Source organism: Danio rerio, chromosome 11 (assembly GCF_052040795.2).
Source record: "Danio rerio strain M-AB ecotype USA chromosome 11, GRCz13ab, whole genome shotgun sequence".
Taxonomy (NCBI): domain Eukaryota; kingdom Metazoa; phylum Chordata; class Actinopteri; order Cypriniformes; family Danionidae; genus Danio; species Danio rerio.
The window spans coordinates 14,542,501-14,568,687 of NC_141031.1; the positions used below are offsets into that span (position 1 = coordinate 14,542,501).

At 37.1% G+C, this 26,187-nt stretch overlaps 1 protein-coding gene and 1 long non-coding RNA gene across 4 annotated transcripts in view; one reads left to right on the top strand and one right to left on the bottom strand.

Annotated features, from left to right (window-relative positions):
• LOC147834759 (uncharacterized) overlaps positions 1 to 26,187 on the bottom strand; it is a 436,363-nt gene that overhangs the window by 379,726 nt on the left and 30,450 nt on the right. The window lies entirely within an intron of this gene.
• grin3bb (glutamate receptor, ionotropic, N-methyl-D-aspartate 3Bb) overlaps positions 1 to 26,187 on the top strand; it is a 195,793-nt gene that overhangs the window by 16,522 nt on the left and 153,084 nt on the right. Inside the window, exon 1 of one of the 3 annotated variants that reach the window (XM_087273484.1) lies at positions 23,576 to 23,854. The exons of the other annotated variants lie outside the window; for them this stretch is intronic. The gene's annotated coding sequence lies outside the window, so the exon portion shown is untranslated. Of the gene's footprint in view, positions 1 to 23,575; positions 23,855 to 26,187 lie in introns of those variants that run through there. 3 annotated transcript variants of the gene reach the window in all.

A 26,187-nucleotide genomic window follows, 5' to 3' on the forward strand; every position in this document is an offset into this window, starting at 1 on the left:
AATATATATATATATATATATATATAGATATATATATATATATATATATATATATATATATATATATATATATATATATATATATATATATATATATATATATATATATATGATTAGATATTAGATTACTGGGTTCTGGGGCAGGGATAGCGGGCCGTTGGATAGCGGAGGCGTGTCACGGATGTAAGTTAAAGGGTCACGAAACACCAAAACACATTTTTTGAGCTGTTGCCAGTTGTATATGTGTCCCACACTGCTAAAAACACTATTAGGACACATATATTTTACTAAAAAGTGAAAATTGGTTGTTTTTGAATTTTTGAAGCTGCGTCACAGCCATGAGATTTTAGCGTTTTTTCCAGCATGTAGACTGGATGTCTGTACATTGGGAGCACCTTATTGCGTCTCTGAGTGTGCTACATTCATTAATGAGAAAGCGCGCGCTCTACTGTGTATGCGGTGCAACTTTATAATTATGAATGATAACTTTGAATACTGTTTGTACCTAAAACAGTGTTCAGACGGCAGGGAGACAATCTTTGTGTTGCCAAAAGAAGTGGGAAAAGAATAAAAATTGTTTGGAGATACGGGTCTTCAGTGTTGCTTTTATAATGTGCTGCAACGAAGGTTTTGTTTTCATTTTCCAGCTATGAGAGTGCAACTGGACTCACGTGTGGATCAGTGCACGCAATACGCGGTAGAAATACGTTTATACAAAACATTTTTTACTCAAGAGCTTTTCGCTTCTTGAAATTGTGAAATCTGGATTTGCTGCTTAACTCTTTTTAAAAAAGTGGTGGCTCCAGTTGGTGTTGATAGTCCTGTCTCTACAGATTTGGTAAGTGTGTGCGATCAGTGACCTTTGTTCATTCAGATAGCAAAGTTATAGTTTGTGTCATCAGCAGTACTCTTTCAGTGTTTAATGACAGACCAAAATGATTTCTAAGTTACTTATTTACGTTAATATCACTACAATATTATGGACTGAAAGATCTACTGTAAATACTGCTTTTCTAGTGTAAACATGTGAACACTGCAAGCAAACTATTACCGATTATATTGTTTAATTTTCGCCGCATTTTGTGACATGATAGTCTACACAAACACGGCTTTCTGACCTACTGAGTGCATCTGAGTTACCAAGAAATGCAGAGGTTTTTTTCTCTTATACGACGTGCAGTATCAAACATTCCACCGTCATTTAACACAGTCAGGGACTACGTTTACTTGGACATCAGTAATCAAATTATTTGCCTTAATCTAATTATGACAATAATAAGATTAAGGTGTTTACATAAGTTGCTTTTTGAATGTTTCTATCATGATCGCGTTTTATATGTTATAGCACATACTTAGATTAACGTCATTGCGTCACCGCGCTATCCGCATTTCCTTCGAAGTGTTATGTAATTTCGGGTGTTTCATTATTAATTTGTCATCTTTAACTGCAGTTTGGCACTTTTACTTTCGTTCGGGCATGCCCACCGTGACAAACGAGATATTGGATGCAACTATGAACTGCTGGAAGAGTTGTTTAAACGGAAGTTTAACCGCATGCTGAATGGAAGAAAAAAAAGCTCCGCATTTCCAGCCTGATCTCACGAGAAAAGTTTAGTGTTTAATTGGTAAGAGTTCAGTCGTACGAAATTGTACGAGTTCAGTCATACGAAATTGTATGATTTTAAAAAGGAGGCGTAGCACCTAACCCCACCCCTAAACCCAACCGTCATTGGGGGATGAGCAAATCGTACTAAATTGTACAAATTAGATTGTACGAATTCATACAAATTAGCCACTAAATCAAAAAGTTACTAATTGCCGTGAGATTGCGTTGGTATTTCACAATGCAGGTGTCTGTGGTCTGCACTGACTTAGTAGGTGCAAAGAGTGTCAAACAGCCATGTTTGTGTGTGTGTGTGTGTGTGTGGACTATCCTGTCGTAAAATGTGGCGAAAAGCCCTACATGATGGTAATTGTTTGGTTAAGGTGTTTGCATGTCTGTAATGCACTTCTCTTTAGTTCAATTATGACCTTAACCTGATTAATTTAATCAAAAATTGCTGTTTACATGGTCAACTCTTAATCAGAGTATTTACTTAATCGCAATAAAATCGAATTATTGGTGTCCATGTAAATGTAGTCACTGTCTTTCTCCCCTACGTGTGTTTGTTTTGCCTCAGTAAATATCATCGCGTGCCTAAATGGAAACCTCCATTTTTATTCAAATCCTTCCCCTTTTCCCTCCCCCGACACTCCCGGCTAAACAGAGCTAGACACACCCACTTTCCTGACTTTTTCTAAATTAGAGGTGTGAAAACACCCTGCTGAAACATGAGGGTTTCATGGCCCTTTAAGAGGCGGGGCAAGGTTTGGTTGTCGTGGACGAAAGTTAAAAGAGTTGGGGAGTCACGGAACAAAGTGAAAGTGAACAGTGGGCGGGTGAGGAGGGGATCGGTAAAATGAGGTGACAGATCAGATTTCAGAGGTGCTGGTCCAACATGTTCTGGGAAAAATTAAGCCCTGTATACATGTAAAAATCCAAAAATGCAATCACCTTTAGATCATTGAAGGTAAGGTGGCTTTTTTTAAATACAAGTCAATGGTAATATAAATATATTCTGTCTATTTATAAAAGCAACAGTATATACCAGTGGCTCCTAGTGATAGATTGAGGCCTTAAGAAGCAAAACAATTGTTCTGTGCAATAATTCAACCTATATTTACAGCATTATTATTAATAAGCTTAATCTACAGCCTTGGCAGACTAAGTGCATTTACAACAGTCTCGACTGCCAGCATCTTGTCACATATAATGACATATACTGTTTGTGGGTCCAAACAATTAGGACAGTAGGCACTGTTTGTTTACTGCAGAGCTGGAGGTACTACATGTTGTGTTGTTAATCAAAATGGTCCTTGTGCTTATCTTGAATGCTGCAAGAATTTAATATTATTTTCTAGTTGGCGATCTCGGTCATGTAGACTGACTTCACAGATTCTCAGGTTTTGATTTATATTATTACGCAACAGGATGCTTGAGTCTAGACTGTTGTGAACATATTCAGGATGCTCAGTTTTCAGAGGCTGTGGAAGCAAGAAAGTCTGAAGAACAAAAAAAAAGTCACCTACATCTTGGATGCCCTGAGGATTAACAGCTAATTTTCATTTTTGTGTGAGCTATCTGTTTAATGTACAGAACGGAACCAGAAATGCTAAACTGTTAACTCATTTCCGGGCTGACCTAGAAAAATGTGTCATCCCTGCAGCACTCTATATATTTTAGTGTATTAAACCTCTTTATATTAGGTTAGAAAAATATAAAGCCTTATAATATTGAGACAACGTGTTGTTATTGAGGTAAAATCATTACCTTTTACATTGTCACTATACTATTAAAGAGCAAATGATTAAAAAAAGTGTCTAAATATCTCTTTTTTGTAATCACACATTTAATGTTTGACATAAAAACTTAAATACTCTTCAATTAGAATATACTGACTTAAAAAATTACTTCAAAATATCTTAAGTTGCAAATATATGTTTGGCAATAGCCAAAAATGCAATGCATTAGACAGCTTTAAAACAATTTCTCAATAGTTAGATTGTTTTAATTCTCAGATTGTAGATGTTCAAATAGTTTTATTTTGGCCAATTATTGTAAATTATAAAACAAAGGAGAGGCCTCAACTTACCAACATTGCCATGACAGAACAGCACAATAGCGCTATTGAAGAATCAAGAACAAGTACACTACATAGAACTATTCTGCCAGCACATTATTTGTGTTGACTTTCCTTTTTCGGTAGTCATGTGCAGTTCAACATAAGCAGATAGAATAGAGAGAAAAATTTAAGGGCTATGAAACCAAGGGGGGTCTCTCTAGTTTGACAAAGTCAGGCAGGTGCGTGAGTCCATCCTTGTTTAGGGAGGATTGTCGAATAATGAAAGAAGGAAGGGTTTGTATGAAAAGGGGAGTTTCATTATGTGCACACGCTGATTTTCACAGCGGCAACTCAAACATTGGCGCAGGGGACATAGACAGTGATTTGGAGAGCAGCGTTCACAGTGGATCTGAGACCTGTGTGGAAGTAGAGGATTTTCAGTCCACAATATTGTAGTGATATTACTGTAAACTTAGTAACTAATTCAAAAAAGGGTAATGATTCGCACTCAAGTAATTGCCTCGTACTGTTTTTATTTTTTCTTTCTCTTACATTCTACGGGTGATTAAAAGACACTGACGTTTCGGCACAATGCCTTCCTAAGAATAGGACAAAACTAGACTAATCATTAAATTACCAGAATAAAGAACACATATAAAGTCAGTCTAATCTGTCTATTTAATGACTAGTCTGATTTTGGGCTATTCTTAGATGTCTATTAGGTTTTCAAATAGCTGTCTACGTTTAGATCTTTATTTGATGTCTATTAAACACAAACATGATTGTTTTGTACTAACTAACTTTGCATTTTTTGAATTAACATAAAAAAAGAACATAGATCACATACTTACCAAATCCGTAGAGACAGGATAATCAACACCAACTGGAACCGCGTCTTTTTTTAAAAAGAAGACAAGTGGCAAATACATATTTCACTTTTTCCAGATTTGAAAAGCTCTTGGGTTATAAATGTTTCTCACAAACATATATTTGTTGTGTGTTGGCAGACCACTGTAATCCACACATGTGGGTTCGCACACGGGCTGTGCTCTCATTGTGGACAAATGGAAACAAAACTTTTGTTGCGACACATTTATAAACGCAACACTGATGACCCATGTCTCAGAATAATTATTCTACTTGTTTGATTTTCGGTTGGCAACACAATGTGGCATATGTCTGAACACTGAACAGGTAAATGGAGTCTTCGAAGTTATAGCATGTGTAATAATGAAGTTGCATCTCGTTTACATTAGAGCTCGCTGATTGTTTCGAATCAAGTCTTTCTTATGAATTAATGAACTGATGTGGTGAAAAAGCTACAATGTCACTTCGTACCGGCTGGTACAGACAGCCAATCCCCACACTGGCATTTACACAATGATCTTACTGCTGTGACGTTGCTTCAAAATGTATTTTTAAACCTAAATAACAAATTTGCTTTAAACAACACAACAACAACAATTTTTCACTTTTTAGTGAAATGTATGTGTCCTAATAGTGTTTTTGGCAACATGGACAACATCTAAAAATGTATTTATTTATTTTTAAAAAAATTTTAAGATACTTTGAACTTTTATCAAAATGAATGGTTATATAGATCAATGCTTAGTGCTTTTGAAATGCAGGGTTTACAGCAAGAGAGAAAGCGCAACAGACAGTTGCAAAACAAATGTTTACTTGTAAATGTGTCATAAAACATATTTTACTAATTGCATTTATCCATAAAGTCAACATTAAAGGGTGATCCACTACAATATCATATTTTAAACTTTAGTTGATGTGTAATGTACAGTAGATGTGTGAACATAAACAACATCTCTGAATGTAATACGCATAAAGTTTAAAGCAAAGGAAAGCGTTGGCTTTTACAGAGTTAGCTTAGCAAAGCCTACATCAAATGAATTTTGGGCAAAAATATCCATAGTGAGATCACAAACACTTCAGGTTATGCACATTCTCTATGCGCAAAGGGGCATGGCCCCACTGGTGCTGTAATGTTATAGCAAGGAAAGCTAAAATGCCATGCAAACACAGTTTTTACACAGAGCTTGTTCTGTTTCTGTAATTGGGCTTCCAAATGACATGACACAAAAAAAAAACAAGAGCTTACAATTTATTTTAATTGTGTTCCACAGAATTATAATATAATATATATATATATATATATATATATATATATATATATATATATATATATATATATATATATATATACTGTATATATATTAGTCAGGCTCAAACCGATACAGCTAACAGCTACTCTTACTGACAGTATTAACACAAATGCAAAGCGCGTGGTTGTGAAGGCATGACACTTTTCCTAGTAATGTGGAGCCGATCTGCGAATCACAGCACATTATGTTAGCTGACCAATCACAACCTCTTGAGGGCGTGCCTTTCGGAGGACCCAGGAAATATGATATTCCCTTTCATGTTAGCTGAGTAGCTGTATATAATCAAAGTAATATGTGCTGTATTGTATTTATTTATTTATTTTTTTACAAGTGAAGCATGTCCACACATTGCTTTGCATCTTATGAGCACAACAAAGCCCTGGACCACCCCTTTTAAGTCTAATTTTACTATTTTAATTTTTACATGTATATAGAAGTGCTTGTTATTAGTGATGCATCTGTGCACATCATTATTTAGTAAAGATTAATTTTACCACGTAATCTTAATAATGCATTTCATAACCTTCCCTCTCCCTTCAAAATGCTTTTTTTTCAATTCTGGTCACATGAAATGTCGTCATGGCAGGGCTATCACAATGTGTCTCTTTTCTCTTCTGCTTTAATTGATTCATCAGTCTTCCTCTATTTTGTTTGCAACACCCATCTTCCAACAATCCAGTCAGTTCTACTACAATTCTTGTCATTTCAGGGTTGCTTCATTTGGAAGTACTGTACAGTACATCACTATATAGGAAAAAGCGACTTAACTTCTAATTCATGCTGACTTTAAATATCTCTTTTGCACAATATTTTAATGCATTATCTATATAGGATTATATGTAAAGTATTGACTATAGTCAACTATTCATAGTATATATTATAGTTAGATTATAGGTTTAAAATAGTTATCTTACATCCAGTGTCAAGTACATATTTATGCTTATTCATCCTGCAAGAACATTTTATTCCACTGTACACATGAAAATGAAAAATCTAAAGTAAATAATTTGATTTCAATGACTTGTTATTGATGAAATGCAATTATACATTTACTATCAGCAAACTGACACAATCTGCTACAAAATAAATATTTAGAGAATATTCTTTCATTTTCTCTTTTGGCTTAATCCTTTTATTATCAGGGGTCGCCACAGTGGAATAACCCACCAACTTATGCAGCATATGTTTTACAAAGCGGATGCCCTTCCAGCTGCAACCCACAATAGTAATGGAAAACATCCATACAACACTCATTTACACACATTTGGTTTATTCTATTCACCTATATATATATATGTCTTTGGATTGTGTTGGAAACCGGAGTACCCAGAGGAAACCCACGTGAACACAGGAGAACATGTCATCTGGTCCAGTGACCTTCTTGCTGTGAGACTAAAGTGCTAACCCCTGAGCCACCATGTTGCCTTCATAATTATTAGAATTTATTCAATAAATTATAAGCGCAAAAATGCCATTTTGTTCTAAGTTTTGTTCAGTTATTTCAAAGGCAGGGCGACGCAGTGGCTCAGTAGGTAATGCTGTCGCCTCACAGCAAGAAAGTCGCTGGTTCGAGCCTCGGCTGGGTCATTCGTTTCTGTGTGGAGTTTGCATGTTCTCCTTGTGTTTGTGTGGGTTTCCTCTGGGTGCTCAGGTTTCCCCCACAGTCCAAAGACATGTGGAACAGGTGAATTGGGTAGGCTGAATTGTCCGTATGAGTGTGAATGAGTGTGTATAATAAAGGGTCTAAGCCGAAAAGAAAATGAATGAATGAATATATATTTTACAGGGAATGAAAGGAACTTATTATTTGCAATAAAAGTGAAATAATTGAACTGACGCACATGGGGCATGAGAAAAATGCTCATTTTAGATTAAAATTACTGTTGAAATAGTAATAATAGTTATTGATAAAAAAAAAAAAACGTTTCTTTGGTCTACTGCAGGAAAAGGTAATTATTTCACATTTTTTTAACAGTCGTGAAGCTTCACAACAATGCTCTCAGACCACAATATTTAACTGTAAACATGCTACCTTGTGCTAAAACATAAAAAATAGATGAAATAATGTGATTGACTAGATGACTACAGATTTCATTAAGCAATATTAATGAAAAACAAACACAGATATACCAGCAACAAACTGACACCACCTGCTTTAATGGATCTGGATTGACAAGACCAGCTTTTGAATCACAGCCTGTGCCCTTGACATTCTTGCACTGTTGTGGTTGTGTAATTCCTCTACCTGTCTACTGTCTGGATCTGCGGTGCGACCGCTTGCCGTGTCAGAGCGAGGCAGACTTGATGAGCAGTGACTTGATAAGTAAAAAAAATGAAGGAGTTCCAGAAAAGGAGGCTGTAGAGGCGTAGAGAGATAAGTTATAACAGTGCACAGGTGTGAGACAGTGATAGGCAGCATTGCCTCCTGGGTCCAAGGCTTCTCCGGGAGATTTTCACCCCTGACATTTGGAAGTGACAGTGTGGCCTCTGTGGGAATGTTCTGGACTGTGCTATCCTGTATACTGAGAACCCAAAGGCTCAGTTTAACATTGATTTTTCTCAAATCCCCCGGCAAGCACATGTGTGAATTAGCATGAATCTTTGTTAGAACATATGCTTGTTAAATGTTTGGCTTAGGTGTCAAAGGAAACAGTCCCTTTTGGCTTAACAAAAGCAGACGACTGACAAATTCAGATTTCATCTTGCGCATTTAACCTTCGGCAGATTATGGAAAATCCTGCCTTGGAGGAATAGTTCAGGTTTTCTGTTTAAGATGAAGTTTAACTTTATTTTTTTAATCTCCTTTTGTGTAATCTTTATTTAAACCTGATCTTCTGCTGAAAGAACAGACATGCCAGAGTCTACTACAGTATAACAAATTTAGTCCACTTAAAGCTGTTCCTTTACAATCGACTTACATTTTATCACTACCTTAAGCCTTATCAAAAAAAGTTTTAAAGCTAGATTCAGACAGTTGCAATGTAAGAGAATGCAGCATTTTTTTTTTGTTGGATTTAAATGGAGAAATTTACAATGTACAGTACATCAGGAAAGTATTCATAGCACCACATTTTCTACATTTTTATGTTACAGCCTAATTCTAAAATGGTTGAAATTCATTTATTTCCTCCAAATTCTACACATAATACCCCATAAAGACAATGTGAAAGATTTTTTTTAAATTGTTGCAAATAAATAAAAACCTGAAAAATCACATGTACATAAGTATTTACAGCCTTTGCCATGAAGCTCTAAATGGAACTCTTGTACATTCTGTTTCCACTGAACATTCTTGAGATGTTTCAGCAGCTTAATTGGAGTTCACCTGTGGTAAATTCAGTTGATTGTACATGATTTTAAATGGCATTCACCTGACTATATAAGGTCCCAGGGTTGACATTGCATGTCAAAGCACAAACCAAGCATGAAGACAAAGTAATTGTCTTTAGACTTCCGAGGCAGGATTGTCTCCAAGCACAAGGCTAGGAAAGGTTGCAGAAAAATTTCTGCTGCTCTGAAAGTTCCAATGAGCCCAGTGGCCTCCATCATCTATAAGTGGAAGATGTTTGGAACCACAAGGACTCTTCCTACATCTGGCCAGTCATCTAAGCTGAGTGATCGGGAGAGAAGGGCGTTAGTCAGGGAGGTAATCAATAACCCGATGGTCACTCTGTCTGAGCTCCAGGGTTCTTCTGTGGAGAGAGGAGAACCTTACACAACCATCTGTGCAGCAATCCACCAATTAGGCCTGTATGGTAGATTGGCCAGACGGAAGCCACTTCCCACCTGAAAATTGCCAAAAGGCATCTGAAGGACTCTCAGACCCTAAGGAACAAATTCTCTGGTCTGATGACACTAAAATTTAACTCTTTGAAGTGAATGCTAGGCGTTATGTTTGGTAAAAACCAGGCACTGCTCATCACCAGGTTAATACTATCCCTACAGTGAAGCATAGTGGTGGCAGCATCATGCTGTGGAGATGTTTTTCAGCAGCAGGAACTGGAAGACTAGTCAGGATAGAGGGAAAGAGGAATGCAGCAATATACAGAGACATCCTGAATGAAAACCTGCTTCAGAGTGATCTTGTCCTCTGACCAGGGCAGCGGTTCATCTTCCAGCACGACAGTGACCCAAAGCACACCGCCAAAATATCAATGAAGTGGTTGTAACATAAAAAAATTGGAAAAAGTGAAGCACTATGAGGGCTGCACGGGGGTGCAGAGGGTTGCAGGTTCGGCTCACAGCAAGAAGGTCACTGGTTTGAACCCTAGCTGGTTTAGTTGGCATTTCCGTGTTGAGTTTGCATGTTCTCCACGGTTGTGTAACAAAAATTAGCTCATTTTATGGATATTAATAATCAACAATAACGATTAATTCTTAATTATTAATATTCCGGCTTAAGCTTCTGTCAATTTGGTCAAACATATGATTGTATATGATCCTGCCGCGCGATCGAGCGGACTCTCAGATTATGTATATTAATTATGAACAATAATGAATTATTATTAATCATTAACATTCTGGATTAATTTATTGTTAATTTGACCAAACAAACATAATCAGAGCCGCCGCTCTTCAGAGCAGACACGGTAATGATCTATTTATTTAGAAAAGGGAATTATTACTACTTCTTGTGAAGTAGATTAATTATTCATAAGTTTTAATCAATTTATAACAGCTAGGCAGGGGAATCTGTCTTTTAGTGACTTTTCCTGTGAGACAAACAATACAATTCCTTTGATTATAATGGGATTTATTGACTAGTCAGACAGGTAACGAACAAACGCACGAACATACATAAGACATGGAGATCGGCTATACGGGTCTATAAAACATGTAACAAACAGAGAGAGATAGCAAAGCGCGGAAATATAGATTTCAGATAAAGAGTGGCAAAATCTGGTTTCAGTTCCACACACACCATTAGGGATCACCAAGATTATAAAAAACACCTTTTTGATAAAAGGGGCACAGCTTATTCGCATAGCTAAAAATACCTGGACTTTAATGTCCGGTGTCTCTCTTTTTATGCGAGTCTCTCTTCCGTCGTGATGAAAACTCCTTTGATGTCCTTCTTGATGAGTTGAGTTTGTAATACAGTTCGGAGAAACACGATCACAGATTTTACTTTTTTTATTTAAAGTTTACTTTGCCGGAAAAAAAAGAAAACGTGGCTGGAAAGTCCATGCGGCATAGAAGAGCCGCTTGCACCTCAAAGGGGCCACCTTTTTCGAGTTCTTTGTTCAGACTTCTCTGAGATGTTGGGGGGCAGACCGGTTATACCTGCGGGTCACGTGACAACCCGTTCAGCATTCTTGACTAATGATTTCAGGGCAAAGTTTGAGCGGGAAACTTCCTTTGTCTCGAGCTGCTCATATGCAAATTTGAGTGTCCGCCCAAAGCATGCGGAGAGCATTTAATGCAGGGAATTAAAGAATGTAAGCGGTGATTATGATCATACTCTACGCATCATGTGTTGTAAAATGTCAAGGGCATTCTAACGACACCAAACACTCCACAAGCACATTAACAATAATGGTACATCAAAAATACATCAACATAATTTCCACATCCCTACATCATTGATGCTTTTAAAAAACCTAAATGTATGAATGTGTATAGTCTATATGAGGAATTGTATACATTACAAAAGTTAAGTGTAATTAAACAAGAGATTTAGGTTCTAAATGTCTTTGTTTAATGTTGAGGAATGTCTTTTGTCTGTGAGCAGAAGGCTGACTAAAGATGTTTTTTTTTTCTCGATTATCTTATCTGCCATGTTCTTTTGAAGTCAGCAGAGAGTGGTTTAGGACAGTTCTGTGAAGTGTCCAAAACTAGTTACCTTGTCAGCAGGGATTTTTTAAGGCCAGACTTTTCGTCTCCGAATGATCTGAATTGTCCCGGAAATTGAACCCAGACCGTTTTCATGGAAGTTTAAACGGAATGTTTACCTCCAGAATATATGTTACAATATGTGTTACCAGTTATGTTACAGTTGCCATAGGTTTTCTCCGGGTGCTCCTTTTCCCCCCACAAGTCCAAAAACATGTGGTGTAGGTGAATTGGGTAGGCTTAATTGTCCATAGTGTATGTGTGTGAAGGAGTGTGTAAGGATGTTTCCCAATAATGCGCTGCAGCTGGAAGGACATCTGCTCCGCAAAACATATGCTGGATAAGTTGGAGGTTCATTTCACTTTGGCAGCCCCAGATTAACAAGGGGGGAGGTGGAAAAATATAAGTCTTAATGTTAGTAACATATTTCTTTCTAAGTTTTAAAATTAAGACTCTTTTTAAGACTCTTTTTAAGAGTCTTAATTAAGACTTTTTCTCAGATCAAAGCATTCTTTTTTCTTCGGCTTAGTCTCTGGTTCAGTGGTCACCAAAGTGGAATGAACTGGCAAATATTCCATCATATGTTTTTTGCGATAGATGCCCTTTTAGCTGCATCCCAGTATTGGGAAACCCCCATACACACTTATTTGCTACATACACTACAGGCAATTTAGTTTATTCGATTCACCTATACTGCATGTCTTTGAACTGTGGAGGAAACCAGAGCATTCTGAGAAAACCAACGCAAACACAGGGAGAACATGCAAACTCCACACAGCCATCTAGTCCAGTCGGGCCTTAAACCAGCAACCTTCTTGCTCTGAGGCGAAAGTTTTTTTTTAAACCAGAACATGTACAGTACAGACTACACAGACTATTACATGTACCACACCACATACATGCACGGTATGGATTACATTACAAGGTTCAAATGTGGCAATGATTGTGTCTGTGATGTACTGTGATAACATGGCTGCTATAATGTGCTGTGAGTATTATGTTTAAGGGTTGTGGTATATTGTGAAGACTGGCGGTGATCTTGTCATTTTGTGTACAGTTCCTATTATCAGTTTCATAGTTCAGTGGGTTTTGCATAAGGGGTGTTATCAGTGAATGAGATTAAATCTCAGAGTTTGGAATTATTGCTGTGGATTATACCACCATAAAACTGTTCCTGTTTGTACATATTGTTTTCCAGTAACAGTTTTATTTTTCTAATTTCTCTCACTGTGGTTTATGCACATTATAAATAATTTCATTTTGTGCTGTGAAATTTGCATATACATTCTTTGGAAAACTTGAAAGTCAACCTCTGCAACTATATAGTTGAAGTCAGAATTATTAGCCCCCCTGTTTATTTTTTCCTCAATTTCTGTTTAGCGGAGATAAGTTTTTTTTTTCAACACAATTGTAAACTAGTATTAAAATGTATTTTCTAATAATTATTAATTTTATCTTTGTCATGATGACAGTAAATAATATTTTACTAGATATTTTCAAGACACATCTATGCAGCTTAAAGTGACATTAAAAGGTTTAACTAGGGTAACTAGGCAGGTTAGGGTAATTAGGCAAGTTATTGTATAATGATGGTTTGTTTTGTAGACAATCAAAAAAAAAAAAATAGCTTAAAGGGGCTAAAAATTTTGAACTTAAAATGGCTTTTAAGAAATGATAAACTGCTTTTATTCTTTCCGAAATAAAAAAATAAGACTTTCTCCAGACGAAAAACTATCATCAGACATACTGTGAAAATGTCCTTGCTCTGTTAAACATAATTTGGGAAATATATATATAAATTATATATATATATATATATATATATATATATATATATATATATATATATATATATATATATATATATATATATATATATATGTTAGAGTTGGGCCGATAGATGATGCCATCGTCCGTCGCCGGAGGCCAATATACAACCCAGTGCTGAGCTGACCACACACACATCCAGACGCACACTGTCTTGCGCTCCTCTAAGCTCCAGGCAGAGATCAGTGCACGTTAACACTTAAACACTAAAACCTGAACCACACTGTTCCAGTTACTATGACCATTTATGTGAAGCTGCTTTGACACAATCTACATTGTAAAAGCGCTATACAAATAAAGCTGAATTGAATTGAATTGAATTGAAGTTAAACAGTTTATCAAGAGTATACCTCTGTATCGCGTCTCTATAGTTGTTAAACATAATATTCAGACATCGCAAGTCTCCCGGAAGTTCCTGGACGTTTCTCTCAAGGTTCTTTGTTTTTTGTTAATTGGTGAACTTTGTTCCTCGCCACTAGCTTGATTGATTTGGGAATTGCAATTTGGGGTTTTGGGGTTTTGATTTGGGGATTGAATTTGGGAATATATTTTTTTCTAATAACATGATTTAAAGCAATACTGTTATGTCACTATATAATAGTGTGAAACATGAGCAGATGAAAAAGAATGAGTTGCTGCGAAAAAAATGCATATATCTTAATGTCCAATTAGTCTTAAACATGATTCATGCTTTATATTAAATGGGTGGTCCAGAATGTAATTTTGAGGCTTGGTTGTGCTTATAAGATGCAAAGCATTGTGTGCTAATGTTTCACTTGAAGGAAATCATGTTATTTTTTTCATATATCTCACTTTGATTATACACAGCTACTCAGCTAACATGAAAACACTGTCAAACTTCCCAGTTCCTCTGAAAGGCCCGCCCTCAAGTGACTCTGAATGGTCATCGTCATAATGTGCTGCGATTCGCGGATTGTCCTAAAGTCACGCCCATAAAAGCATCCGCTTTTCTGCTGTGTAAACAATCAGTCAACCTCCTGCCTGCTCACTAAAATAAAATCTGACAAGTGTCTGTTACGAGTGAAAATGGGGTATGGCTCCTTTAAGAATGTTTTCCATTGTGTGTGCGTCTATGTGTGTGTGTGTGTGTGTGAATGTTGTCTGCGTCTATGTGTGTGTGTGTGTGTGTGTATATGTGTGAACTTTCTGTAACAAGCGCATGTGCACGGGAGTTTTTTTTTTCTTTTTCTCTGATGCTCGGATTAAGTTATTTTCTGTAATATATCGTGACAGAAGAATAAAGCACAAGATGTGGAATGCTACCTGTGTGAGCCTTGATTTATTTTTCTGCTGCTACCACGAGTGAGGTGAGCCATCCTATATATTTTTTTAACTCTATGTTTTACACGACGCCTTTCACATATATCCGGAATATGCAGGTGTAAGTAATATGAATCATTCTCATATCTTTTGCGACTTCATTATCTGAGATGTGAAACGCATGGAAAAGCTGCCTGAAGACAATGAATGCAGTCGCACACACACCTAAGAGACACGAACGTATTGGTGAAGTGTGTGTGTGTGTGTTTACAGCAGTTTGACTGATCAATAAGAATTTGTAGCTAAATCGTTTGCCTGCAAAGCAGCATTTCCTATTGTTTACATTGTTGCTACAGCATAACGTTAATGCTAGACACTGTACATGTCATGATCAATTTTAACAGATAAAAACACTTACAGGTTGTAGTTCACAGCTTCTGCTTTGAGGAGATTTTAGCCGTATCCAGCACTGAACTGGAAGAGATTCTGGAAGCTGTTTTGTCAAATCATGCTTGCTATGTATTTTATAATTCTCTGGAACATAATTAATATTGAAATGTAAGCACTTCTGTCTTTGTGTCGTGTCCTTTGGAAGCCCAAATACAGGAACAGATGAAGCTCTGTGGAAACAGCAGTGTTTGGGTGTATTTTTAGCTTCATCTCTACTCAACGTTACAGCGCCTCTGCCCACGGCCCTTAGCTGTGCAGTTTGTGTGCGCAGTAAATGAACCTTTGTGATCTCACAGGGGGCGGAAGTATTTTTTGTATTCCCCAAAATTCGTTCATTGTAGGCTCTGCTAAGCTAACTCTGTAAAAACCAAGGTCTCCCTTTGCATTGAACTTAGAACTTTTTACATTCAGAGATGTTGTTTATGTTCACACAGTTACATTACACATAAACCAAAGTTTAAAATATGATATCATAGTGGACCACCTCTTTAAGGGCTTTAAAGTTGTTTGCAAGAATTAGTTTACAAGTGTAACCCTGCCAGTCCTACCCCCCTAAACCTCACTCCAATCCGGGTCACGGCACCAATGTAACCCCGTTGGTCCTACTCCACCCTACCCGCTGAAAGCTAGTATCGAACCGGCGACCTTCCGCATGGGAGTTGGTTACTCTAACAAGAAGGCTAAAGACCATTGCTCATAGCGTCTGCCGCTAGAGCACCTTTAGAGGTCAGAGGAGTGAGGTTTACCTGCACAGCACTTACTATATTTTACTGATCCCCCTCCTCAACCGCCCTCCTGTTCACTTTCACTTCCTTCCACAACTTCCCCAACAAATCCCCCTGCTCTTTACTTTGGTCCGCAACATCCTTCCACCATCCATTGCTCCTTCATCACTCTCTTTTTTTTTGCATTGAAAGAGACTTATTTCAAATATATGTAATTTTGGATTCAGCAAGTCAGCGGCATTCAGCCTGTCATATTGAGCAAAGACAGTCGACGTACTGCCATAAGATGGCTACAGAAATCGCATACTAAGCCCTTACAAGAGAAAAATAGCGTAAATGTAAAACTACAGCTGATTAAATTATGTAACAGGTAAGTGACATTCTTAGTTGATCTCTCTTTTTTATGTTGTAGTGCTGTATTCATACCATAGTAATCTGGTAGTGTTTGCTTTGGCTTTATAGGGGTTAATTATTGTAATCTACCAATTGCAACAGAGAAATACTTGGAAATATCAGTAGACTGATTGCATTTCATACCGTTAAGCCTTATAATCCAAAAATGTGATCAAAATAATCTGTTTTGTCATCAATTCAGACATTACACTATAAAATCATTCAAATACTAGCTTTAAAGTGACGTTGGTGAATTAGCAATGGTTCCTGGTTACTGTTCTGACAGTCAGTTGCAGATGTGAATAAAGAAAGTTCCATGTACAAAAAACTTTTTGAGACTCTCTGTGTTTGATTTTTTTGAATGATATACACGATTATGCCATCAAACTATTGTTTTAATGCAATACCACACTCTTAGCAGTGCATTATGGCTGTATATCATCACTGGTAGGGCACTAAGGCAGTCGGCTTGTGGCCTCGAGCTGGCCTCCCACCAGTGCTGATATACAGCCATATTGCACTGCTACTCCGCTACTGTGTAATATTGCTTATGTAAACAGTAGTTATTATTATTAATTATCTGTGTAAAAAGTATCAGTGCACTTCATTATTTAAAAAAAAATAAAATAAAAACATTTGCCTCCTTAAACTTTAATCAAATACCTATCCTTGCCTCCCCATCAAAATAACTTTCTTCACTTAGTGGTCACATGGAGGGCAGGCATGTCAGAGGGTGTCTAATTTCTGCTCTGAATTCATCCATTCATCAATCTTCCTTCATTTTATTAGAAAGGTCTGTCTTCCAACAATCCAATCAGACTCCAAGGGTCGAAAACATGCACTGACCTACATTTTTTCTCATTTCAAGACCATTTCAAGTAGATGATTGTGGAAAAAAAGACAATCTTAACTTCCATGGTGACTTTAAATACTGACAGATTCATGTACTTCTGACAGATCGGCAACTTACTGTTGGGGGTTTTCCACAGTATGTAACTTTTACAAGTATATTCTCCATCTGTAAAGAAAAATCATAAAAATATTTCCATTTTCTTCTCCATGCTTTCCAAGTTTCCTCTGAACTTCATAAAAGTGATGTACTCTGCCACACATATGCTCTCAAACGCATAGAGCATAATTATTTTGACTTAAATCTACATTTTTAAAAAGAAACTGTAGACAATTTAAAGGTGATTACAAGCATCCCTAAACAAACAAACAAACAAATATGCTGTGGCAAGGTGAACAAAGTAGTCACCTTGGAATTATAAGGTTCTGTCTGCGTTCTGAATGCTTTTGAGATATTGAGCTTCAAAGTTTTTGCATTACATAGCAAACAGTATATATTTTTTTTTAAATAAAAAGTCTTGTATTACATTATTGTAAATGTAAACAACTTATAAAAAAAAACATCCTATCCTGTAAATAAGTTGTCATTTATTAAGAATATGTCTCAATTTTTTCATGTTATTTTTTTTAATAACTCAATTTTGACTAAAATATCAGATAGAACCTTTTAATTCTAAGGTAACAATATGCCAATATCGTTTCATTATAAAATGTATTAGCCTCACATTAAATAATATTAGTAATGTAATGCAATAGGAGAAACGTTTATAATGGCAATATTTATGTGTTAATTTTTTTTATCAATTAATAAATTTATTAGAAAATACAAACAATAAATCCACAGTAACTTTTTAGAGGTCAGAGAAGTGAGGTTTATCTGCTCAACACTTTACTAGCTGGTCTCTGTTACACTCACCCCCTAAACCTCACGTATCCGGGTCACGACACCAATGTAACCTATAGCCAGTCCACACCACCCAGCCTGCTCCGAGCTGGGATCGATCCCACATGGGAGCCGGTTGCTGTAACAAGGAGGCTAAAGACCATGGCCTCAGCTTACGGTGTAATATTACTTCTAAAATAAAAAAAATATATAACAGAAGGTCATTGTCATATGCATTAAAATATTTGATTTAATCACCAAAAATAACAGTTAAGATTTTGTTTTTAACGTAGTACTTTTAACAATCAGTTAATTCAGTAGCAATCAATACATTTACATTCACATGTTGTCATTTAGCAGACAATTTTGTCCAAAGTGACTTACAATTGAGGAGGTATGCAGCAATTCAATGAGAAGAGGCAATACAGACAAGAAGTGATAGTGATATAACTTATTTGTGCTCAGAGAATTTAGTGCTAGAGTAGGAGTGCTTTTTTTAAAGAGAGAGAAGCACACACAGAGAGAGAAAGTGCCACTAGGTGGATTCTGGTTTAATTCACCAGGGTTCAGTTGTCCTTCGAAGAATACCAGTGAATCCACAGTCTGTGTGGAAATGGAAAGATCATTACACCAAGGTGGAACATTGAATGCACCACAAGTTGCTACTCGCTCGCCAAATGGAGGCTCCTTGAGGGAATGTAGACCTTCGGGAGCAGGTGGAGGTAAGAGGGTGCAGTGTCAGTGCAAGCAAGCATAAGTAATTTGAACTTGATCCAGATTTCAATTAGGGTTGGATCGATAGACGATGCCATTGTCCACCGCGGATTGGCGATAGAGATCACAATGCTGAGTTGACATCACAATCCTCTGCCCCTCCCCCATCGCAGCAACAACACTTAGGCCCTGTTTACACTAATAAGTCTTAGTTTTAAAATGACATTTTAGAATGAAAACGATCCACGTCCAAACTGGTGTTCCATCTCACATTTCTGAAAAACCCTCCTTCCACACTATACTGCTGAAAGCGCAAGCAATGACATACACACATATATACTGTCATGTGCTTTAGCATACACACACGATTGAGCTCCAGGCTGTCAGCAAGTACTTTGAGCACAAAACCCCAGAGAGCAGTGCATGTCGGACATTTTATTAAGGATTTAATTAATTTTGTCTCTATCTAACGACTCTTTGATACTTTTTATCTATCAGGTAATGTGTCACAGCGTCAGTACACTTCTTCAATCTTTCGCTTTAACTCTTGTGCTTAGTAATTTTAGCAAAAAACTCAGATACTGTTGGTTGTGAGCCTTTTTACCAACCAAGTTTGTCATCGCCTTATAACGGCACAGATCACTCTGCCTATTCATGCCAGAGTCCCACAGAAAAATTGATTAACAGGTGGTAATTTGTGTGTAACTTATCTTTATTTATTTATGTAACAAAGATCATGCGGGTCAGGTAGTTGAAACGGTAGGCTACTAATAATTATTTGTTATGAATTAATTAATTATTAATAAATAATGAATTCCCTACTGACGATTATGCCATCACCCATCGTGATGTTTTACATTAGACATTGACAATGCCAAATTGGTCAACATCACCCAACCCTGGTTTCAACCGATAACCAATGCAGTGAGATATTGAGAGGTGTTACATGGGCTACTACTACACTACTTTGGTAAAATTTGGTTTACTAACTAAAGGGCATGCACCACAAAAAAACGTATGCCAGAGTAATCGGTGATTCATTCCACTGTGGCAACCTAAACAATAAATCAGGGTCTAAGCAGAAAGAAAATGTACAAGTGATAATGTGATCAAAGAACACATCAACTCATTTACATTAAATTCGATTCATCTTTATTTCTATGGCGCTTTTACAATGTAGATTGAAGATCATAATAGTTCTAGTAAATTAAACTAGGTCAGTCCAGTTTTCAGAGTGGAAGTTTAGTTCAGTTCAATTTAGTTTAAATTTCTTCTGCTGAAAGTCCAAACACTAAAAAGCAAATCTATCGATGCGCAGCTCCACAAATATTTACATATGCAAACAAGACAAGTATTTGCTGTAGCAATTGGTATTTCTTAACTGAAAGCACTTGCAGCAATATGTTACTTAATAATCAGACACCAGTCAGACCAGTTGAAAACCAGTGGAAATAATAAATGATTAATTAATTAAATATTAAGTTCAGTTGAATTAAATCATAGACAAATTTATTAAACTGAATGACGAGATTTAACCTTTGATACAAATGGCTTTATGAAAGGCAGTTACTGTGAATGAAACACTTACATGAAACACTTATTTTTTAAATAGGTATTTTGTGATTATGTGTGTTGTACTAACACAATTGAAAACATGCTGAAATGGAAAAAAAAGTGTAATTTTGATGATCTGCTGTCATAAAAATGTACCAAGTGCTTGTGAAAATTGTGCCAAACCAATTTAGCAAGAGCATGTTTTATTTTGTAATTTATTTTCAGAAATATGTTGCTTAGTTCCTGTTAAAGTAGTTTCATCTTTGGATTTAAAGTGGTTTGTATCGACCAGGATATATTACCTACGTTTTAAATTAGAGAGGAAAAAATCCTATATTTGACCACTTAACCATTGCTGTCCTGCAAGCTTGATACTTTAGTCTTGATAATTTCCTTAAAAGTCTCAAGAACAAGAGAAGCATTTATCTACCCCACTGAGTCTTTTTGCTCAGATTAAGTGCTAGGATTAATTTGAAGTGTCTGGCCACTAGAGACTAAATGTGTATCAATTAAAGCTGTTTAGTCTTTAATAGAAGCAGTGATTTACAAGGCTCAGATTGGGTAAGTAGCTTGAATTCTAGTAAATGAGTAACAATTCAATAAAACAATAAAGGGAAGTAACTCAATGCAATTTAAGTACTTTAAATAAAAGAAAGCTTTTGCAGGGATTGTTCACTCAAAAAGGAACATTTCACTGTCATTTAATCACTCGCATGTCATTTTACAATTGTTTGACTTGCTTTTACACAAACAACATTTTAAAGATATTTAGCTCACAGAAAACTACAAAACATTATTTGAGACTGTTGTGACATTTTTATTATCATGATGTGACCATGAATGACTCTCAACTGTCATTAGCTCATTGTCTCATTATGTTGCAAAACATGCAAATTTCACACAGAAACGCCGACCCAGCCGAGGCTCAAACCAGCGACCTTCTTGCTGTGAGGCGACAGCACTACCTACTGCACCACTGCGTCACCTTGGATAATTAGGTAAAATGCATATTATAAGACAATGAAAGTGTTTTTTTGAGCTTGCATGCATATCAGCCTATTGTTGTAGACCCCAAAATCAAAATATGACCTTTTATAATGCAAAACAGGGGCTCTTTAATGACACTGTTATAAAATGCATGACACAAAAATGACATTTTGACAGATTTATGACAAGTTATGTTGTCTTGGTAATGTTAAGTTGTCATGATAAAGAAAAAAACTGATTATGATATATTTGGTTATAATAAAGGCTGCACAGTGGCTCACTGGCACTGTCACCTCACAGCAGGAAGGTTGCTGGTTCGAGTCCTAGCTTGGCCAGTTGGCATTTCTCTGTGAAGTTTGCATGTTCTCCCTGTGTTCGAGTGGGTTCCCTATGGGTGCTCCGGTTTCCCCCACAGTCCAAAGACATGCGTTAGCCTATAAGTGAATTGGATTAACTAAATTAGCCTTTGCAAATAAGTGTGTAAGTACTTAGCCCTATATACATTTCTGGAGAGCGCCAAATATGTCCCGGGAGGTAAAATGTTTTTGCCGTTTTTGTTTTCGCAAATCCACCAGAGCACCCTGTGTACGTTTTTTAAGATCTCAAATTTCTCCCCAGTGCCATTCACCCCTGCTTTTTTCCAGTAAATCTAGGCCAACTGACTGACTGACGGAATGACTGATTGACTGACTGACCGACCAATCCCAACCGATAGTGTTTTTAAAAGCACAGATTGCTCAGCGCTAACCCACTACAATAAATCCAACCGTCGGAGTTTTGAAAAGCAACTCAGAAAACGGATCCACGCTTTTTCGCGTCTCGAGCGCCTCGCGGGAGCGCGTGCCGTTCGTGCCCGTGCTGTTCTCGCGCGAAAAGCCGCTGTGGAGCAACCTTCTGTCCGACCGGCCGGCTGAACGATTGACCGGGCGGCCGGCTGATCAGCCGCCCCGGCCGCCCTCCTCTTCCTCCTCCTCCTTCCCTAAACCCAAACGACGGTTTGTGAAAGCCGTCCAGAAAAAAAAAAAAGCAAAAGCCCTCGTCTTTGATTTCGACTGCGTTTTTGGATCCCGCCGCGTTCTCGCCCTTATATTTCGGATTCTGTTTTTCATCTTACCTGATTTCCGGAACCGCTCTTCCCCAGACCCAATCCTGGTCGTCCTCCTCCTTCGGGCCTCCGCTCCGCCGACGTAACGCTGCAAGCTAAGCGGACAAACTGGCAGCAGCGGGAAAGCCCTCAACTCGGAGGCGAGCCGTCGGCGTTCGCTCAAGAAAAACTAAATGCGGCCGTACGTACCTCCGGTCACGTAAATTGAGGTCTCCACAAACGTCTGCGGGGCTACGTTTCCAGAATGAATCTTGGGTTGGAAAAAGAATGGCGTCATACCATCCCGTAGTATTTCTTTTAAAGACAAAATGCAGCCATACGTACCTTATTCTACATAATTCATGATCTCCATAAATAGATAAAGGGCTACATTTCAGAATGAGCCTATCATGCATGGGTGTTTCCCAGTATAGGGTTGCGGCTGGAAGAGCATCCGCTGTGTAAAACATATGCTGAGTAGTTGTCAGTTCATTCCACTGCGGCAACCCCTGATAAACAAGGGACTTAGCAAAAGTAAAATGAGTGAATGATTACCAGAAAAACACCTCAAACAATGTCATCTTTGCATTTAAAATGACATATCTGAGCACACGACACTTCATGAGAGTTGTCATAAGCATGCATAAAATCTCATTCACATTCATGACGGATTTGTGTTTGAAAAATCTATGTTTGTGTGGCTGTGCTCTTGGGGAAACTCCAATTAATGTAACTTTCCTTCTTTAGGATCAAACCTGCATATAAATCCTTTATCTACAACCACAAGCTACCACGGTTATGAATTATTTAAATTCCTTTGATTTTTTTTAGTTCCTCTCTTCGGTGCCTTTTCTTGTTCCTCCTTCTCTCATGTACTCTTCTTTCTCCATGTACTCCATTACTCAGTGGTTCCCTTTCTTATTCATCTACTCTTCTCTCTATGAATGAGTTCAGCTGAGTAGGCTTTGGCAGGTTGAAGCGTGAGATGGGCTCTGCATTTTTGCCCTCCTTTAAAACTAATCCTTTGTTTTTCACTCCGACTGCAAACTATCTTTTGGCAGGCAACAGACTCATTGGATTCTAGCAGGGCAGAAAAGCCTGCCAAAGCCTCATCTCTCAACACAGTGCTCTGATATTAGCCAACCCTTTGTCATGTTGTGCTCCTGCTGTTTGGGTCGTGACCACCATTTTCTGAACACCGCTCTGTCTGCGCTTCTGTTCTGGTGCGGCAAAGTCTGGGTCACCCACGTGCTTTCTGCTGTCGTCTGCCAGGGGTCTTGACAGAGGCTGTTCTAAACTGGGGCAGCTTTGACCCAGTTGTTGTAATAGACTGTCAGGATAAAGGGGCTGATGACAGATGCTTGTGACGAGCATTTTAACCAGCCACTTCTCAGTGACCGATGGAACAGTGGGACTGAACTTAATACAGAGCTAAGGTATGCAGCTTTCCCTCTTAGAAATTTGACATCTGATAAATTATAAAATGAGATTGCAATATCATACCATAAAAAATATCTTATCATTTTCAAGAAGGTTAAATTTAAGTTGAGGTCACTTGACAGTCTTAACAACATAATACTGATATCAAAAACATTCCTAAAAATAATTGTTCTTTGTTGACTTTGATGGTTCTAAGAAGTACCTTTAATGTTAATTTGAAATCAAAATGTGCAATTTATATTTTGCTAGAGCACGTTGTTATTCTTTAGGTAAACATTTAATCTGTGCAAATGAATACAGTGGAAAGTTTGTTTTGGTAATCGTCATTTCAGGTCTGATAATTTGCTTTTGTGTTCTCTCTTAACATCGGTTTAATGACGTCAGTGAGCTTATTGTTAGTTTGCTTGAGTGAATGATGTGCAAAAGAAAGTGTTTTCTTCAGTGTCTTGGACTCTCGGCAGTGAATATTAAACCACACTGAACTGAGCTAAACTGAACTGAACTTAAACTCTGAAAACGAAACTGACACTTCTTAAAATCACTATAATTTTCTATGTGAAGCTGCTTTGACACAATCTATATTGTGAAAAGCGCTATAGAAATAAAGATGAATTTAATTGAATTTCAGTTGGAAGTACATTAACACTCTGAAATAAAAATCTCAGCAACTTCCAGTTGATTAAACAGACTTTAATATCTATGGAACCTTTCTGTTGCTCATCAGAAAGGTTCAGTCATATTTTTATTTCACAGTTTAATTTTTATTTCATGAAATCACTTTATTTTAGGAGTAAAGGATAAACAAATTGACGAGTCACTCAACCCTTTTTTATTTAAAAAAAATGAGGTTATGGTGAGATAATAGAGTTAATGGTGCCATATAATGAAAATCTGGATATAGGCATAGCTGAATAATAAGATTTCAGTATATGGACATGGCATACAATGAGCCATAACACTATTGCTTCCTCATTCTCATGGAAATCATGTTAACATAAAATCCCTGTGAAAAACAAGCCATTTAGAACAAAACAGTTATTTTGCACATGGGATCATTAATATGCACACCCCATGTTTCCTTCTAATATTACAGCAATAGTAATTTTTCCATTATTTCTATGTTTATCTAAGCTAATATTAAACTTTTTATGGATGTGGGACTCTTATTTTGAAAATAAGTGAGGCAGAGAGACTAAAGTCCGTTGTGCCACGACTTTACATTGTTAGGCACAAGGTGGGCTTATATGTATCTTTTGTTCATTTAAGGCGTACTGTATATTTAAAAATTTGCCACTTATGCTTGTATTAAGCCAACAAACACATAGACAGCAAGTGTATAATGTACATTTATGCATTGTGTTATATCAGTCAGCGCTAACTGTATTATTTATTTAGTAAAAGAATGCCAAAAGTATCAAAAACAGCGCATTCAGAAAGTATTCATAGCGCTTCACTTTTTCCAATTTTTTGTTACAGCCTTCTTCCAAAAAGGATTAAATTCATCTATTTCCTCGAAATTCTACACACAATACCCTATAATGACAATGTAAAAAAAAAAAAGATTTTATGAAATTGTTGCATATGTATTAAAAATAAAAAATAAAAAACTGAAAAATCACATGTACATAAGTATTCACAGCCTTTGCTGAAAGCTCTAAAATTGAGCTCAGGTACATTCTGTTTCCACTGATCATTCTTGAGATGTTTCAGCAGCTTAATTGGAGTTCACCTGTGGTAAATTCAGTTGATTGGACATAATTTTAAATGGTATACAACTGTCTTTATAAGGTCCCAGGGTTGACAGTGCATGTCAAAGCACAGACCAAGCAAGGAATATATCAACACCACCATAGACAGTGGCTGTTTCTCAATTCCAAGAATGCAGAGAACGGACTTGTGTTCTTGTGGAGACCAGTCTTGCCAGGTGTCCTTGGAAGAACGAACTCAGGAGACCGCGAGGGCAGAGAACGCGTCCTTTGAGAATTGAGATGCTGCGTTCTTCCTGATGGTCACATGACCTTCACGTGTTTTAAATGGTAAATTTTTTAAACATTACAGCCTTCATACAACAAACACCCTTAATGTGTTTATTCCTTTATTAAGATGTCCATGGTAATGTTTACTTTTATCGTTTCATTTAGGGAAACTCCTGAGGTAAATAATTCATATCTATGAACTTTTATAATAAATCTAGATAAAATGCAGCGCTTCCTACCTCCAGTCGCAATGACTTCTGGGACTTCCAGAGGGAGTTCGGTGCTCAAGTCTGCATCGGTGCGTCCTCGATATCAAGAACACATCCGGGAAGTTTCACGCGTCCTCCGTACTT